Source organism: Schistocerca gregaria, chromosome 8, assembly GCF_023897955.1.
Source record: "Schistocerca gregaria isolate iqSchGreg1 chromosome 8, iqSchGreg1.2, whole genome shotgun sequence".
NCBI lineage: Eukaryota > Metazoa > Arthropoda > Insecta > Orthoptera > Acrididae > Schistocerca > Schistocerca gregaria.
In genome coordinates, this window is record NC_064927.1 from 259140756 (window position 1) to 259159801 (window position 19046).

Here is a 19046-nt window from a genome sequence, read left to right on the forward strand (position 1 = left end):
AAAGAAATTTACATGGATTCCAACATGAGACACTTTACATATAAGGCGAGCATGTTGATTATTCAGCTACAGTGACGATTTACGAAATTTCATATTCAGTTAATGGCGGCCGAAGACTTCCAACACAAAAGTCACATTCGTTATATCAACGCTCTCGTCAAAGAGGGCGGAAGAGTGAACAGAGGTTCAAGGCACTCTCTTGCCATTTGGGTGGGAAGCTGACCTCAAACGCTGAGCATGGATAAGGTTGTGGAAAACTCTACATTAAAGACACATAAAGTGTATCCACAGGACATGTGCAGTGTAACTGAAAAAATTGACAAAAGACAAAAGATTCCAGACTAGTCACCCAGTCGGATCCCCAAGAAGGGACCGCCAATGAGGAGGTGACCATTAGAAAAACACTGAATAACTAACTAAAGGATAACATTCCATGAATAGGGATTTGGAATGTCAGAAGTTTGAACGTGCTATGAAAGCTAGCCAGTTTCGGTAGCCGAGCGATTCTGGGCGTTACAGTCCGGAGCCGCGCGACTGCTACGGTCGCAGGTTCGAATCCTGCCTCGGGCATAGATGTGTGTGATGTCCTTAGGTTAGTTGGGTTTAAGTAGTTCTAAGTTCCAGGGGACTGATGACCTCCGGTGTTAAGTCTCATAGTGCTCAGTGCCATTTGAACCATGTGAACGAAAGCTAGAAAATCTGAAAAGGGAAACGAAAAGCTCAGTCTGGATAAAGTGGGGGTCAGTGAAGTGAAATGGAAAGAGCATAAGGATTTCGGATCAGAGGAATATAGGGTAACGTCAACAGCTGCAGAAAATCGTGTAACAGGAGTAGGATTCGTTTCAAACGAAAAGTTAGGGCAGTGAGTGAACGATTACTGTGAACAATTCAGTGATTTTTCTCATCAGATTCAACAGCAAACCAGGGCCGACAACGATAGTTCAGGTATACATACCGATGTCGCAAGCACAAGTTGAACAGATAGAGAAAGTGTATGAGAATATTGGATGGATACTTGAGTATGTAATGGGAGATGATAATCTAATAATAAGGGGGGACTGGAATGCGACTATAAGGAAAGGAATATAAGGAAGATTTATAGGAAATAGGGCTGGGTAGTCGGAATGAGAGAGAAGAAAGATTAACTGAATTCTGTTATATATTTCAGTTAGTACTAGGAAAGTAAGTGTGAAAAAAATCTTGTGTAACAGATTAAATACTGCTTTTGAGCGACGAAACAAGAAAGCAGGTGTTGACAGATAAGATGAACATCAACAAAAGCAAAACGAGGATAATATTTTGCATCTGTTGCTTATTAAACTGATTGTTCGGCAATTTTCACATCTGTCAACACCTGCTTTCTTTGGGATTGGAATTATTATATTCTTCTTGAAGTCTGAGGGTATTTCGCCTGTTTCATACATCTTGCTCACCAGATGGTAGAGTTTTGTCAGGACTGGCTCTCCCAAGGCCGTCAGTAGTTCCAATGGAATGTTGTCTACTCCGGGGGCCTTGTTTCGACTCAGGTCTTTCAGTGCTCTGTCAAACTCTTCACGCAGTGTCGTATCTCCCATTTCATCTTCATCTACATCCTCTTCTATTTCCATAATATTGTCCTCAAGTACATCGCCCTTGTATAGACCCTCTATATATTCCTTCAACCTTTCTGCTTTCCCTTCTTTGCTTAGAACTGGGTTTCCATCTGAGCTCTCAATATTCATACAGGTGGTTCTCTTATCTCCAAAGGTCGGAGTAAATCGTGTTATGCTGAGGGAATTAGATTAGGAAATGAGACACTTAAAGTAGTGAATGAGTTTTGCTATTTGGGAAGCAAAATAACTGATGATGGTCGAAGTAGAGAGGATATAAAATGTAGACTGGCAATGGCAAGGAAAGCGTTTCTGAAGAAGAGAAATTTGTTAACATCGAGTATAGATTTAAGTGTTAAGAAGTCATTTCTGAAAGTATTTGTATGGAGTGTAGCCATGTTGGAAGTGAAACATGGATGATAAATAGTTTGGACAAGAAGAGAATAGAAGCTTTCGAAATGTGGTGCTACAGAAGAATGCTGAAGATTAGAGGGGTAGATCACATAACTAATGAGGAAGTATTGAATAGGATTGGGGAGATGAGAAGTTTGTGGCACAACTTGACCAGAAGAAGGGATCGGTTGGTAGGACATGTTCTGAGGCATCAATGGATCACCAATTTAGTTTTGGAGGGCAGCGTGGAGGGTAAAAATCGTAGAGGGAGACCAAGAGATGAATACACTAAGCAGATTCAGAAGGATGTAGGTTGCAGTAGGTACTGGGAGATGAAGAGGCTTGCACAGGATAGAGTAGCATGGAGAGCTGCATCATACTAGTCTCAGGACTGAAGACCACAACAACATCACCTGAAGACGACGAGCAGCTGTCTAGTTGAAATATTGCTCAGCTTGCACAACATTATCCGACGCGAGGCCAGTGAACCTTTGAAGCAGCTGTTATGTCGGTAAAGTGTCGAACGACACATACATTATTCTTGTTAGCAACTTGGATGCGTGACCTGGTAAGCTGATTGTGAGGCACTTCTCGAAATTATCTCCTGTTGTTCTCATCGGAGTTGAACTGATGATATTTCTCCGAAAGTTTGATGGCATATCGCCAGTCTCATACGTGTTACAAACCAATGTGAATAGCCGTTTTGTTGCCACTTACCCCAAATGACTTTAGAAATTCAGTGCTCTGTCAAACTCTTCACGCAGTGTCGTATCTCCAATTTCATCTTCATCTACATCCTCTTCTATTTCCATAATATTGTCCTCAAGTACATCGCCCTTGTATAGACCCTCTATATACTCCTTCCACCTTTCTGCTTTCCCTTCTTTGCTTAGTACTGGGTTTCCATCTGAGCTCTTGATATTCATACAACAGGTTCTCTTATCTCCAAAGGTCTCTTTAATTTTCCTGTAGGCAGTATCTATCTTACCCCTCATGAGATAAGCCTCTACATCCTTACATTTGTCCTCTAGCCATCCCTGCTTAGCCATTTTGGACTTCCTGTCGATCTCATTTTTGAGACGTTTGTATTCCTTTTTGCCTGCTTCATTTACTGCATTTTTATATTTTCTCCTTTCATCAATTCAATTCAATATTTCTTCTGTTACCCAAGGATTTCTACTAGCCCTCGTCTTTTTACCTACTTGATCCTCTGCTGCCTTCACTACTTCATCCCTCAAAACTACCCATTCTTCTTCTACTGTATTTCTTTCCCCCATTCCTGTCAATTGTTCCCTTATGCTCTCCCTGAAGCTCTCTTCAACCTCTGGTTCTTTCAGTTTATCCACGTCGCATCTCCTTAAATTCCCACCTTTTTGCAGTTTCTTCAGTTTTAATCTACAGGTCATAACCAATAGATTGTGGTCAGAGTCCACATCTGCCTCTGGAAATGTCAGGTGATAAGACGCAAGAATAAACACGCTTTAGTCATCCAGTATTTGAAAATGAGGGCACCTAGTGACTTGCAGCAGACTTTACGAAAATGATGAAAGAAAAAAAGATTAAATGAAAAAAGTTTGTCGTTTAGGATATTTTCGGTGTTCATGCAGTGAAACTGCTGCCTGAAGCATGAAGTTTCAACATATTACTTCTTTACTATTAACTGTAGTCGCCATACATTTTTCAGACAGTATTCGTATACACCACTGAACGTACCAGCAAAATTACATCACTATAAGACTAATAGATGACGTCATAATTCTAAGATGCGTGAAAAACTGCTGCATCATGCGCGACGTTTAAATTTTTACTTTTTTGCAACTATCTTTATTTGCAACGTACTTTGCAGACAGTATCCACATATGTCGCTGAATGTACCTACTAAAATGTATCTTTGTACAACACATAGTTTAGGAGATAAGACGTCATAAACACTGAGATGAGTGAAAAATGCTGCATCATGCACTACGTTTTAATTTATTATTTCGGACGATGTCTCAAAAAAAAAAAAAAAATAACACTCGAGAGCGCTTAGTGTGTTGTGCGGGAAGTCAAACCGATCGGTTTTCAAGAAGGAAACCTTATCGGAAACGAACGGTTTAGTTGCTGGAGAGGGTCGAACTCCGAGAACGAACGGTTTTGATTGTTTGTTCCGATTCGTTTTGGTAAATAAATACGGAAGTTATGCAACCCTTTAGGCATCGGTGTACTGCGGATGGGCGACCTGAGCCTAATGACGTTCCTGCGCATGTTCTACATTCCGTCACACAGCCCCTGTGTGCGTCCTACTGCGGACCTTGTGTGGTCTGCCAGTGCAGTAACGTTATTGACAGCAGTGTGATGTGTGCAGGGTGCAGCGCGATAAATTGCTAGTTTGGGGATGAAATTAAAAATAATGAACACTCATAAAATTACATTTTTATTTTTCTCATATTGGACAATAATGGAAGTTTCTAACTACATGGTTTAAGCAGTAGATCTAGCAGATGTCTACCTTCACAATCCATACTCTGCCGCAGTCATTTCCTGACATACTTATGCACTGAGGTGATTGTAGGCCAGTTGAGATCCCCGAGCTGTGAGTAAAGCCTTCCAGGAAACGTTCGCCTCAAAAAATTTATGGTAATGCCCGCAGTGTGCGCAGTGGCACCGATTTGTTGAAATCAAATATTCCTTAACTGCATTGCCTCGAAATCCGTTTGGAAAAAGTCTTGCAGCATAGTTAAGTAACGATCCGAATTCGCATTTACAGCACGACGATTTTCCTGGAAAAAGTAAGTGCCAATGATGCCTACTCATGGTATGTCGCACAACACAGTGACGTGGTCTGAATGCAGGTGTCTCTGGTGAATTTTGCTGGGTTCGTGTCGCTCCAGTACCGCATATTCTGTTTGTTTACACAATCATCGAGGTGAAAATGTGCCTCTTCAGAAAAGAACGCATTTGGGTCACGGGTTATGGTTGCTAGTATATCTTCACAAGATGCTTTTCGTGTTACATAATCCCGTACTGTCAACTGCTGAACCATGCACATTTTATACGGGTGAAAATTCAGTTAATTATGAAGAATCCGGTGAAGAGAACGTCTTTAAATGCCAAGAGCAAGTGCGTGTTCCCGAGCTGAGCGTTTCGGAGACTGCAGTACTGTTGCTCTAACTCTCTCGACATTTTGTGGTGTTGTAACACTTCTCTCAGGTCCTCTTCGTACACATGACATATCCCCTGTTGTTCTTAATGCATTTACCCAATTTAAAATTGGGTAAATGCATTAGGAACACGTCCGCGTGGGGGTACTGTAAAACGCAAACGCAAAGCACGCTGCACTGCAATCATCTACATTTACGTGTCATCTACATCTACGTGATTACTCTGCTATTCACAATAAAGTACTTGGAAGAGGGTTCAATGAACCACCTTCATGCTGTCTCTCTACCGTTCCACTCTCGAACGGCACGCGGGAAATACGAGCACTTATATTTTCCTGCGCAAGCCCTGATTTCTCTTATTTTAACGTGATGATCATTTCTCCCTATATAGGAAGGTGCCAACAGAATGTTTTCGCAATCGGAGGAGAAAACTAGTGATTTAAATTTCAGGAGAAGATCCCGTCGCAACGAATAACGTCTTTGTTTTAATGATTGCCACTCCAATTCACGTATCATGTCTGTGACACTATCTCCCCTATTTCGCGATAAAACAAAACGAGCTGCCCTTCTTTGAACTTTTTAGATGTCATCCGTCAGTCCCACCTCATGCGTATCCCTCACCGCACAGAAGTTCTGCAGAATAGGGCGGACAAGCGTAGTGTAAGCTGTCTCTTTGTTAGACCTGTTGCACCTTCTAAGTGTTCTGCCAATGAATCACAGTCTATGGTTTGCTCTACCAACAATATTATCTATGTGATCGTTTCAATTTAGGTTATTTGTAATTGGAATCCCTAAGTATTTAGTAAGGAATACAAACGTCTCAAAAATGAGATCGACAGGAAGTGCAAAATGGCTAAGCAGCAATGGCTAGAGGACAAATGTAAGGATGTAGAGGCTTATCTCACTAGGGGAAAGATAGATACAGCCTACAGGAAAATTAAAGAGACCTTTGGAGATAAGAGAACCACTTGTATGAATATCAAGAGCTCAGATGGAAACCCAGTTCTGAGCAAAGAGGGGAAAGCAGAAAGGTGGAAGGAGTATATAGAGGGTCTATACAAGGGCGACGTACTTGAGGACAATATTATGGAAATGGAAGAGAATGTAGATGAAGATGAAATGGGAGATATGATACTATGTAAAGAGTTTGACAGAGCACTGAAAGACCTGAGTCGAAAAAAGGCACCGGAGTAGACAACATTCCGTTGGAACTACTGACGGCCTTGGGAGAGCCAGTCCTGACAAAACTCTACCATCTGGTGAGCAAGATGTATGAGACAGGTGAAATACCCTCCGACTTCAAGAAGAATATAATAATTCCAATCCCAAAGAAAGCAAGTGTTGATAGATGTGAAAATTACCAAACTATCAGTTTAATAAGTCACAGCTGCAAAATACTAACGCGAATTCCTTACAGACGAATGGAAAAACTGATAAAAGCCGACCTCAGGGAAAATCAGTTTGGATTCCGGCGAAATATTGGAACACGTGAGGCAATACTGACCCTACGACTTATATTAGAAGTAAGATTAAGGAAAGGCAAACCTACGTTTCTAGCATTTGTAGACTTAGAGAAAGCTTTTGATAATGTTGATTGGAATACTCTCTTTCAAATTCTGAAGGTGGTAGGGGTAAAATACAAGGAGCGAAAGGCTATTTACAATTTGTACAGAAACCAGATGGCAGTTATAAGAGTCGAGGGGTATGAAAGGGTAGCAGTGGTTGGGAAGGGAATGAGACAGGGTTGTAGCCTCTCCCTGATGTTATTCAAGCTGTATATTGAGCAAGCAATAAAGAAAACAAAAGAGAAGTTCGGAGTAGGTATTAAAACCATGGAGAAGAAATAAAAACTTTGAGGTTCGCCGATGACATGGAAGAGCAGCTGAAAGGAATGGACAGTGTCTCGAAAGGAGGGTACAAGATGAACATCAGCAAAAGCAAAACGAGGATAATGGAATGTAGTCGAATTAAGTCGGGTCATGCTGAGGGAATTAGATTAGGAAATGAGACACTTAAAGTAGTAAAGGAGTTTTGCTATTTCTGGAGCAAAATAACTGACGATGGTTGAAGTAGAGGAAGTCGTTTGTGAAAGTATTTGTATGGAGTGTAGCCATGTATGGAAGTGAAAGGTGGACGACAAATAGTTTAGACAAGAAGAGAATAGATGCTTTCGAAATGTGGTGCTACAGAAGAATGCTGAAGATTAGATGGGTAGATCACATAACTAATGAGGAGATGCTGAATAGAATTGGGAAGAAGAGAAATTTGTGGCACAACTTGACTAGACTTGACTAGATTGGTAGGGCATATTCTGAGGCATAAAGGTATCACCAATTTAGTATTGGAGGGCAGCGTGGAGGGTAAAAATCGTAGAGGGAGACCAAGAGATGAATACACTAAGCAGATTCAGAAGGTTGTAGGCTGCAGTAGGTACTGGGAGATGAAGAGGCTTGCACAGGATAGAGTAGCATGGAGAGCTGCATCAAATCAGTCTCAGGACTGAAGACTACAACAACAACAAGAAGTATTTAGTTGAATTTACAGCCCTCAGATTTGTGTGACTTATCGCGTAGTCGAAATTTAGCTGATTTCTTTTAGTACACATGTGAATAACTTCACACGTTTCTTTATTCAGGGTCAGTTGCCACTTTTCGGACCGCACAGATATCTAAATCATTTTGCAAGTCGTTTTGATCATCTGATGACTTTACAAGACGGTGAATTACAGCATCATCTGCAAACAATCTAAGACGGCTACTCAGATTGTCCCCTATGTCGTTAATATAGATCAGGAACAATAGAGGGCCTATAACACTTCCTTGGGGAACGCCGGATATTTATTCTGTTTTGCTCGATTACTTTCCGTCTATTACTACGAACTGTGACTTTCCTGACAGGAAATCACGAATCCAGTCGCACCACTGAGGCGAGGCACGCAGTTTGATTAGATGACCCTTGTGAGGAAATGTGTCGAAAGCCTTCTTGAAATCTAAAAATATGGAATCAATTTGACATCCCCTGTCGTTAGCACTTATTACTTCATGAGTGTAAAGAGATAGTTGTGTTTCACAAGAACGATATTTTCTGAATCCGTGCTGACTATATGTCAATAAATCGTTTTCTTCTAGGTAGGCGTACTTCATAATGTTCGAACACAGTATATGTTCTAAAATACTACTGCAAATCGAAGTTAGTGATATAGGCCTGTAATTCAGCGGATTACTCCTACTTCCCTTTTTGGGTATCGAGTGGTAATTCTATAAATACAGTTGAACACGAAATGAGCGCTCTTCACGTGTCCACTGCATTATCGCAACTGAACAACAATTGAACACAAACTTTCCATCAGTCACTACAAATCACGTCCAGTCACCCCCTCTGTTCGACCAACAGTGCCACCATAACGTGAATTCTAAAATAGCAGTTCACCACGCTCCAACTTGTAGATTACCAGCCCACAGCTGCGGAAATGACAGACATGGTGCATTCATAAGGCAAAGGCAGTGGCAGAGCTGCTGCAAGATTGTGTGCGGAACGTTTGCCAAACAGACGTTTGGCTCATCATTCCACGTTCGCGGCATCAAGAGATGCCTCAGAGAAGCCTGAAAGACGCAAGTAGGTATTTTCGACATGAGGTGTGCCCCTTGTACAGTAAAGTAGTAACACTACGTGCTTAATACTTGCGAATACTATCTCCAGTCTACTGTTTGTCCTATGATAGGTGGTGAAACACGATGCGGGTCGTTGGCTCTCGGCTCGAGCACAACAGTTGGAAGAGAGCGTGCTGACAATGTTCGAAGAGGACCCAGCCAGTAGCACTCGCTGGTAGTACAGGCACTCCACGTGGGCAGAAGTACCGTGTGGTATACTGTTCATGACCACCGGCTTCATCCATACCATCTGCAGAAAGTCCAGGCATTACGGGAGAAGGACTATCCACGACGGTTACAGTTTGTGCAGTGGCATTTACAACAATGCATACACCAGCCACAATGCCCGCGCTTGGTACTATTCACGGATGCATTCACGTTTACTAGAGAAGGCATATTAAACTAGCACAACATGCACGCTTTGGCGGACGAAAATCCGCGTGCGCAGGTGATTCAAAATCACCAAAACAGGGCCAGTATTGGCATGTGGGCCTTATCACTGGGCCATATCTACTGCCAGAGAGACTAAAAGAACCGATCTACCTCACATTTATTGGAGATGTTTTAGGCAAAACATCTGCATCTCTATTATATAAATGCCTCTAAATGTTCGGATGGACAAGTGGCTGCAACATGATGGAGCTCTGAAGTTCCAGCACACTTTGATGTCGATGTGCAGAATCATCTCAACGTCACATATACCAGTCTATCGATTAGTAGAGGTGGACCAGCTCCATGTTCTCAGTCGCCGGATACGACACATCTTGACTATTTTCTGCGGGATAGTATGAAAAGTATGGTGTATGACACAACTTTAACTTCAAAGGCGAACACATGTCTTGGCTCATCTGGGTGAAGTTCAGCACCGCTGACTTACCCTTTGCATTGATGTAGGAGGTACACAGTTCGAATCCCATTTGTACTGTAGACAGTGCAATATGTTACTCATGCTGGGTTTATCGACGTAATGCGGAAAGCACACTCGTCACAGACTTCGATGTTCTCCAGCGCCGTGCTGTGCACCTCTGAAAACCAATATGTATGATTTCCCGCACAACATACTAAGGCGTTCACGGTGTTTCTTGGGACACCCTTATAGCATTAAATGTAACTGAAAACTTGTATCGTTTACAGCACATAGTTCTGGATATACCACGTCATAAATATTAAGTCGTGAAATTGCAATGCAATGCGAAACTTGTAAGGCGAAATTTGCTAGCGCTATAGGTGAAATTCGACTACAGTTACGTTTGAAATATATTAAATATATTTGAAATAAACACTGAAGACGAAAAGACACGGGTGCACCTACCTAATACCGTGTAGGCTCCCTGCGAGCATGCAGAAGTGCCGCAACATGACGTGACCTGGGTACGACTAACGTTTCAAGTAGTGCTGGAGGGAATTGACGCCATGAATCCTGCAGGGCTACCCATAAATCCGTAAGAGTACGAGAGAGTGGAGATCTCTTCTGAACAGTACATTGCAAGGCACCCCAAATATGCTCAATAATGTTCATGTCTGGAGAGACTGGAGCCCAGCGAAATCGTTTAAACTCAGAAGAGTGTTCCTGGAGCCACTCTGTAGCATTTCTGGACGAGTGGAGTGTCTCATTGCTCTGCTGGAATTGCCAACGTCCGTAGGAATGCACAATGTACATGAATGGATACGGGCGATCAGACTGGATCCTTACGCACGTGTTACCTTTCAGAGTCGTATGTAGACGCACCAAGGGTCCCATATGACTCCAACTGCACACACCCCACATCATTACAGTGCCTCCACCAGCTTGAACAGTCCCCAGATGACATGCAGGAACCATGGATTTATGAGGTTGTCTCCATACCGTACACGCCCATCCGCTCGATACAGTTTGAAACGAGACTCTTCCGACCAGGGAACATGTTTCCAGTCATCAACAGTCCAATGCCTGTGTTGGCGGGTCCAGGTGAGGTGTAAAGCTTCGTGTCGTGCAGGGTACACACGATTGGGCATTCGCCTCTGAAAGCCCAAACCGATGATGTTTAGTTCAATGGTTTTCACGCTGACACTTGTTGATGGCCCAGCACTGAAATCTGCAGAAATTTGCAGAAGGGTTGCACTTCTGTCACACTGAACGATTCTCTTTATCCGTCGCTGGTCCCGTTCTTGCAGGATCTTTCTCCGGCCGCAGCAATGTCGGAGATTAGATGTTTTACCGTATTTCTGATATTCACGGTACACTCGGGAAATGGTCGTACGGGAAATTCCCCACTTCATCGCTACCTCGGAGATGATGTGTCCCATCGCTCGTGCTCCGGCTATAGCACCACGTTCAAACTCACTTAAACCTTGATAACCTTCCATTGTAGTAGCAGCCATCGGTCAAACAACTGCGCCAGACATTTGTTGTCTTATATACGCGTTACCGACCGCATCGCCGTATTCTGCCTATTTACGTATCTCTGTATTTGAATACGCATGCCTATACCAGTTTCTTTGGCTCTTCAGTGTGTTTTATATGTGTCTTCTCGGGCAAAGTGACGGGTAAAAAACTGATCCTAAGATCCTGAAACGAATTGAATCAAATTAGTACACATACTAGTTGCGATCTGGAAAAAAATACTGTGGAAGTAAGAACCACCAGCGTTCTGTAGGTATGAGCGTGATGATATGGAGAGAGAAGGGGGGAGGGAAATGGATAGACAGAGAGGAGGTAGCAGGAGCTGGACATAGATAGGGTGAGGAGGAAGCGGACAGGGAGAGAGGTTAATGGGAAATGGACAGAGAGAGGGTAGTGGAGGAGATGGACAAAGACAGGGGGAGGAAGAGACAGGCAGAGAGACGGGGAAGAAAGAGATGAATAGAGAGAAGGGGAGGAGACAATAGACAGAGGAAGAGCATGAGATAAACAAAGAGGGGGGAGAGCAGGAGGTGGAGAAAGAAAGGAAAGAGAAGGCGATGAACATGAAGAGGGGGAAGAGGGAATGAACAGAAAGAGAGAGAGGAGGGGATGGACAGAGAGTGGATGAAGGATGAGATCTACATAGAGAGGGGGAAGAAGAAGATGGACTAATAGAAGATAGGATTAAATACATACCCAGGAAACATTGGTTATTCGGCTAGTTATAAGAATACAAAACAGGCGACATACCCAACAAAATATGAGACCCTTGTATGGCACTATGTTTCGGTTCAACGAATGGATAGGGCTACAGGCACGAATATTTTCAGACTCCCTCATACGGCCACTTCCGTAGAATCGTTCGACGCGTACTGGAGTAAAGGGACAGCCCATCCCACGACTTTGTGCGCTCAGAATCTGCACGGTAAATTTACCATCCCAAAAAGCTGTATTTCAGGAGCACTGCAAGTGAGACATTAAAATGAACGCCTGACGGCTACACGTTCCCCCTTCTTCCCTTGGCAGGCTGCCAAAGACCATCCAGGCTTGCTTAATTTGCATTAATCTGTGGTCTGGCCTGTGCTACTTCGTAACTCGGCCACTGCGGACCCTCCCATGCTCCAGGCGAGATCTGAACATGCAGATTCCGCTTCCTTGTGCCACGTGACAGTTCTGCACCACTCGACAACTCGAGATTACGTGCAGCCGATAATCTGCAGCACTATCTTGTTATTGGATATAATGGCGATGTAGAGCTCGTTAATGGGCGCCAACATGGCATTTAGCGCCCACTATCTAGCTGAGATGGCCTTGAGGAAAAAATACTACTAAGTGTCTTTCGTTTCCAATAACATCGTCCTCGGCACAAATTATAGGAAAGGAGGAACGAAGGTTATTTGCCGTTGGCTTCTTATACAACCAAACATTGCCCTTACATTTTCCTTCTATTAAATAATAATAATAATAATAATAATAATAATAATAAGAGTCATTTAGAATCAATCGCTTTGTGTGCAGGGGTAAATGTCATCTGTAAATGACACTATTCTCTCCAATTGAATGTTTCTAGTTTATAGAACCTTCTGTTGTCCAAGTTTTGACCACTGTTGGTTGTTACACCTTCTTCCAGGAGAAAATTAGTATTTTAACTTATACATTTTTGGACACCTCATATGTTCCAAAGATTAAGTTTTTATTTCTTATGCCAATGACCACTTTTAAAGTGACCTCACATCGGAAACATAGTCACTTAAGATAAATACATATTACAAGACTTATAGAATATTATAACAAGCGCAAATTTTTCTTTGGTTGGTACTCCATGTGACCTAAAAATGACGGGATGCCTTTTTCGTTGGTTGGTACTCCATGTAACCTAAAAATGACTTGATGCCTCTGGGATTAAGAGCTGAAACGGTGTGTATACTATGCACCATTCCGTAGAGAAAACATTGTACAGTAAACCATCTCTAATTCGGAATTCGTGATTGGTTGGGCTGGTTTTTTATCTTGAAGTGAAACGCCTTCTTAATGTACCAGAAAACATTCGCTCCACTCTCCTTTATTGTAAAATATTGAATTCATCCCTTCAGTTCCTATTCGCTTAAACCGTGAGTAACTCATGCACGAGGGGAACTCAGCAAGTATGTTACACATTATTATGGGAGTCCAAGCAACCTTTATTGAATGCTGCATGTGGCGCTCCTTTTACTATTTTAAGCTAGTTTGGTTTTTTTGGCCGTTTTTACAATTACGTATGTTAAATTAAAGATGTAAAATATTTGAGATTTTGGCAAAGTGCCTAAGGAAACATTGTCATTTATCAAAGAAATGTAACGCGATCCAAAGAAATTACACTGAAGAGCCAAAGAACTGGTACACCAGCCTAATATCGTGTAGGGCTCCAGCGAGCACGCAGAAGTGCCACAACACAACGTGGTATTGACTCGACTAACGTCTGAAATAATGCTGGAGGGAACTGACACCATGAATCCTTCAGGACTGTCCACAAATCCGTAAGAGTATCAGGCGGTGGGGATCTCTTCTGAACAGTACGTTGCAAGGCATCCCACATATGCTCAATAATGTTTATGTCTGGAGAATTTAGTGCCCAGCAAAAGTGTTTAAACTCAGGAGAGTGTTTCTGGAGCCTCTCTGTAGCAATTCTCGATGTCTGGGGTACAGTATTGCCCTGCTGGAATTGCCCAAGTCCGTCGAAATGCACACTGGATATGTATGGATGCAGCTTATCTCACAGGACGTGTCACCTGTCAGAGCCGTATCGAGACGTTTTAGAGGTCCCATATCACTTCAAATGCACACGCACCACGCCATTACAGACCCTCAACCAGCTTGAACAATCTCCTGCAGACATGCAGTGTCCATGGATTCATGAGGTTGTGTCCATACCGTACACGTGCATCCCCTCGATACGAGACTCTTCCGACCAGGCGGCATGTTTCCAGTCATCAACAGTCCAATGCCGGTGTTGACGGGCCTAGGTGACGCGTAAAGCTTCGTGTCGTGCAGTCATCAAAAGAACACGATTAGGCCTTCGGCTTCGAAAGCTCACGTCGATGATGTTTCGTTGCGCGCTGACACTTGTTGATGGCCCAGCACTGAAATCTGCAGCAATTTGCGGAAGGGTTGCACTTCTGTCACGGATTCTCTTCAGTCGTCGTTAGTCCCGTTCTTGCAGGATCCTTCTCCGGCCGCAGCTATGTCGGACGTGTTTTACCGGATGCCTAATATTCGCTGTACACTCGTGAAATGGTCGTACGGGAAAATCCCCACTCCACATTTACCTCGGAGATGCTGTGTCCCATCGCTCGTGCGCCGACTTTAACACTAAGTTCTCAAACTCACTTAAATTTTGATAACCTGCTATTGTAGCAGCACATCTATCAACTGCGCCAAAAACTTGTCTTATATACTCGTTGCCGACCGCAATGTCGTATTTGCCCGTTTACATATATCTGTATTTGAAGATGCATGTCTGTACCAGTTTCTTTGGCGCTACAGTGTATTACGTAAGGTTGATAGTCGCACCGAGATTTTTTCCCTGCAATGGTTAAAAAAAGATGCTTCAGGATTCTATAAGAGAATCCCTCTCTCTGTTTGACGCTTCTACCCGATACGTGGAATTGTTCTGTAAGTGTGAGCTGTTTTATTTCTATAGTACCAGAATACAAGAATTCCTATTTTCACTCAAGTAATTTTGAACACCCTGAGTCATCTATTGAAGTCATTTTAATCAACATTTTTGGTCTTAGTAATCGTATTAGCTCTTGCTTGAGTAGACGTGTGGGATATCGGTCTCCATTTTCGACCGATCATAGTTTCAGTATCTGCAAATGGAAAACTGCTTTGTTCGTTATTAACTTACGAAATTCGATACTTTTACTTGGGCTACATTGGATGAGTCTCTTTATGTAATTCAACTCTGTCTTAACACAGCCACAAAGAGCAGATGCTATTCAGTAACCCTTGCTTAAGCCAAACTCAGATAAATGATACCAGGGCCGTTGAATACGTAGAGAAGGAGATTTTTCTTTGCGGCTAATTTGGTTGAAAAAATGCGGAATTTGTTGTAAGACATCGTGGAATGTTTCTGCTTCAGCCACTATAATTCTGATACGTAGCGGCGCTATACGTAGCTTTCAAAATGGCGTATGTGATGGAGGTGGGTTCCAGGCAGAGAGCAGTAATTGTGTTTCTTTTGACGGAAAACCAGAGCATCGCAGATACTCAAAGGCGCTTGCAGAATGTCTACGAATGGCGAATGGCTCTCAGCACTATGTGACTTAACTTCTGAGGTCATCAGTCCCGTAGAACTTAGAACTAATTAAACCTAACTAACCTAAGGCAATCACACAGATCCATGCCCGAGGCAGGATTCGAACCTGCGACCGCAGCAGTCGCGCGGTTCCAGACTGTAGCACCTAGAACCCAGAATATTTACGGAGACCTGGCAATGAACAACAGCACGGTGAGTCGTTGGGCGAAGAGTCTGTTATCATCGCCGCAAGGTCGCGCAGATCTATCCCGCGTGCCGGCCGGCCAAACAGCTATGACTGCTACCCGACTAAAACTGAAGAAGCTACTTCAGCGTGACCGTCGCCATACAAATGCGAAAGAATTTCTGCTTCTCCATGGCAACGCAAGCCCACAGACAAGTCTGTGCACCCGAGAGAAGCTCACAAAACTTCATTGCCCTGTTCTTCCTCATCCACCTTACAGCTCGGATCTCGCACCCTTCCACTTCCATCTGCTGGACCCAATGAAGGATGCAGACAGTGGCAAGCAATACGTGGATGTTGGGAAGATTATTGATTCAGCAACACATTGGGTCCGACATCGATCAGTAAAGTGGTATCGTGCGGGCATACAGGCCCTTCCAGTATAGTGGCGTAAGGTCGTCGCGTTGAACGGAGATTATGTTGAAAATTTGCTCTTTGTAGCCAGCAGAGAGGGAAATACACTGAAACGGCAAAGAAACTGGTATACGCAAGCATATTCAAACACAGAGATATGCGAACAGGCAGAATGCGGGACTGTGGTCGGTAACATCTGTATAACACAACAAGTTGCGAGGTGTCGGAGTGGAGAAGAGTTTGTACCTCTTTAATTCAGACGAATTTTGCATGAGAACGAGACATGCACTCGACCCCCTCCTTATCTACCAGCTTATTAATTCTGTGCGCAACGGTAATGGAGGGAAATGATGGTGGACCCTGCTAGTTGGTAAAATAAGGAGTGCACACGCACAATAATTTAATAAAAATCGTAATCTACTCAGAAAAAGAACTTTATCATAATAAGCAACAGGAAACGGGATTCTGCCTGTATCTACGAAATGATATGAGGATTAAATATCACAATGAGATTTATTAGACATCAGAACATAAATGCACATGACTGTCGACAGACACATTAGGTTAAAGGATAGAGTATACTGAAATATTATGAGAATAAGAGTTGGCTTGAGAACAAGGGGCTCCTACTCTCTGTGATGCAATAGACTGACGATATTGACTGAAGTTTCTAATGAAGCGAATCTTAATCTCCCGACTATATAGCAGTATCGCAATTAGTAGTGAGAGCTCAAATGGGATCACATGAAGAAACAAGCTAGGTGGACTTGTAGCAAAGCAAGCACGCGTGCTGCTGAGGGATTCAGTATAAAATTGATAAGGTCCTATAATGCCGGAGCCGCAAAATACTGTACCAGTACTGAAATCTGCAGCACGTCATCGGTAGGCAGCGTCCTGATGATGTAGGTGCCGACTTCTGCCATGCAGCAACTCTGTGTCATCCCTTGGCCGCGAAGGCTGTCTAAGAATTCTAAGTTCTTTCGAAAACGAGCGACCAACTCGCAAGACCGTCCGACACCAAGGAAGATCAGATCCCCGAATCCCCTGCTCGCGCAACACAAGAGCGAAGCCAACATTGCTCTACGCCCTACTCTCCTCGAAACCTGCGAATCAGCATTCAGTTCTTATTCCGTAATTCCCCCACACTGTCTCAGAGCATCATTCGCACCAATAGCGACCGTTCCCTCCAATTTCGAGCAGGGCTTTATGACGTCAACTAGCCTCAGTTTAAACTGACCAATCAGCTGAGGGCATTGAACTTGCCGTTTGACCGGCTACGAAAACAACCTGGCTAGGCCGCTGGCAATCAGGCGCCAGACAGTCGCACCCAGAATCAGGAGGACAATGCAGTCAGTCGGTGCCAGGAATCTTCGTTCCGGACGTGCTGGAATGGTAAACACATAAACTGAGGCGACACTCAGACGTCTCGCAGGTCGTAACGCCCTGCATGCAATAGGCGAAACTCGACATACGTCAGTCGTTCCGCCAGGCGCTTACGCCTATTTTACGAACCCCCAGAATTTAGGGAATTGCAGTCCTCAACCGGAAACGCAGTATGCCGCGTCCTGCGATGCTCGCCTCGCACAGGCCACCCAGGGAAGTAAAGCAACATGTTTAGGAATCCAGTGAAAAGTATTTTTTGAGCACTTAGTACAAATACTGTCAGTACAATAACTTTATTCGGTCTGTTACTACCGTGCAATGACATAGAACAATAATAAAATTGATGAAAATGAGAGGAGACGTGCAAAAGAGGGCATGGAACCTCTCAAAGTGTCTAGAGGAATTATTAGACTGATTACTGCTACTACAATGGCAAGTTTTCAAGATTTAAGTGACTCTGAACGTGGTGTTATAGTCGGCGCATGAGCGATGGACACAGCATCTCCGAGGTAGCGATGAAGTGGGGATTTTCCCGTACGACCATTTCAAGAGTGTACCGTGAATATCAGGAATCTGGTAAAACATCATATCTACGACATCGTTGAGGCCGGAGAAAGACCCTACTGCAAGTTCTTGCAGATTTCAATGCTGGGACATCAACAAGTGTCAGCTTACAAACCATTCAACGAGACATCATCGATATGGACTTTCGGAGGCGAAGCCCTAATCATGTACCCTTGATGACTGCACGACACAAAGCTTTACACCTCATCTGGGCCCGTCAACACTGGCACTGGACTGTCGATGACTGGAACATGTTGCCTGGTCGGAAGAGTCTCGTTTCAAATTGTATCGACTGGATGGACGTGAACGGTATGGAGGCAACCTCATGAATCCTTGGGGTCAGTTCAAGTTGATTGAGGCTCTGTAATGGCGAGGGGTATGTACAGCTGGAGTGATATGGGACCCCTGATACGTCCAGATACGACTCTGACAAGCACATAAGCATCCTGTCTCACCCCCTGCATGCATACATGTCCATCGTGCATTCTGACGGACTTGGACAATTCCAGAAGGGCAATGCGACACCCAACACGTTCAGAATTGCTATAGAGTGGCTCCAGGAACACTCTTCTGAGTTCAAACACACTCGCTGGCCACCAAACGCCCCTGGGAAGCCTTGCAACGTGCTGTTCATAAGAAATCTCCACCCCCTGCAGGATTCCATGGTGTCAGTTCTCTCCATTCAGTATTCAATAATCATAATATGCATGTTAACAGAAAGTTTCATTTAAATAACAGAGTATTATTTTCACTTCAGTGATCTAGAAAGGCAAAGATGCTCTAAAATAACAAATTCACTTTTTAGACACGGAAAAACAGTCTTGTTTTCTGACAATGCGCCTCTCCTGTTGCGCTCTCGTCCTAGCGTGGCACGTCAGGTGTATCGTACTTTCTGAAGTCCCTATGTGTCACTGTGGGACACAAGCACGCATCAAAGTTAAGACCTCTTCGTTCACTTGGTGAAGCCGACATAGGTTGTTTCGTTAACTCGTACTTTGGTGACTGCTAGGAAGTCTATTAACATGTCGTAAAGTGCAATATAGTAACCAATATAAATGCTAAAGAGT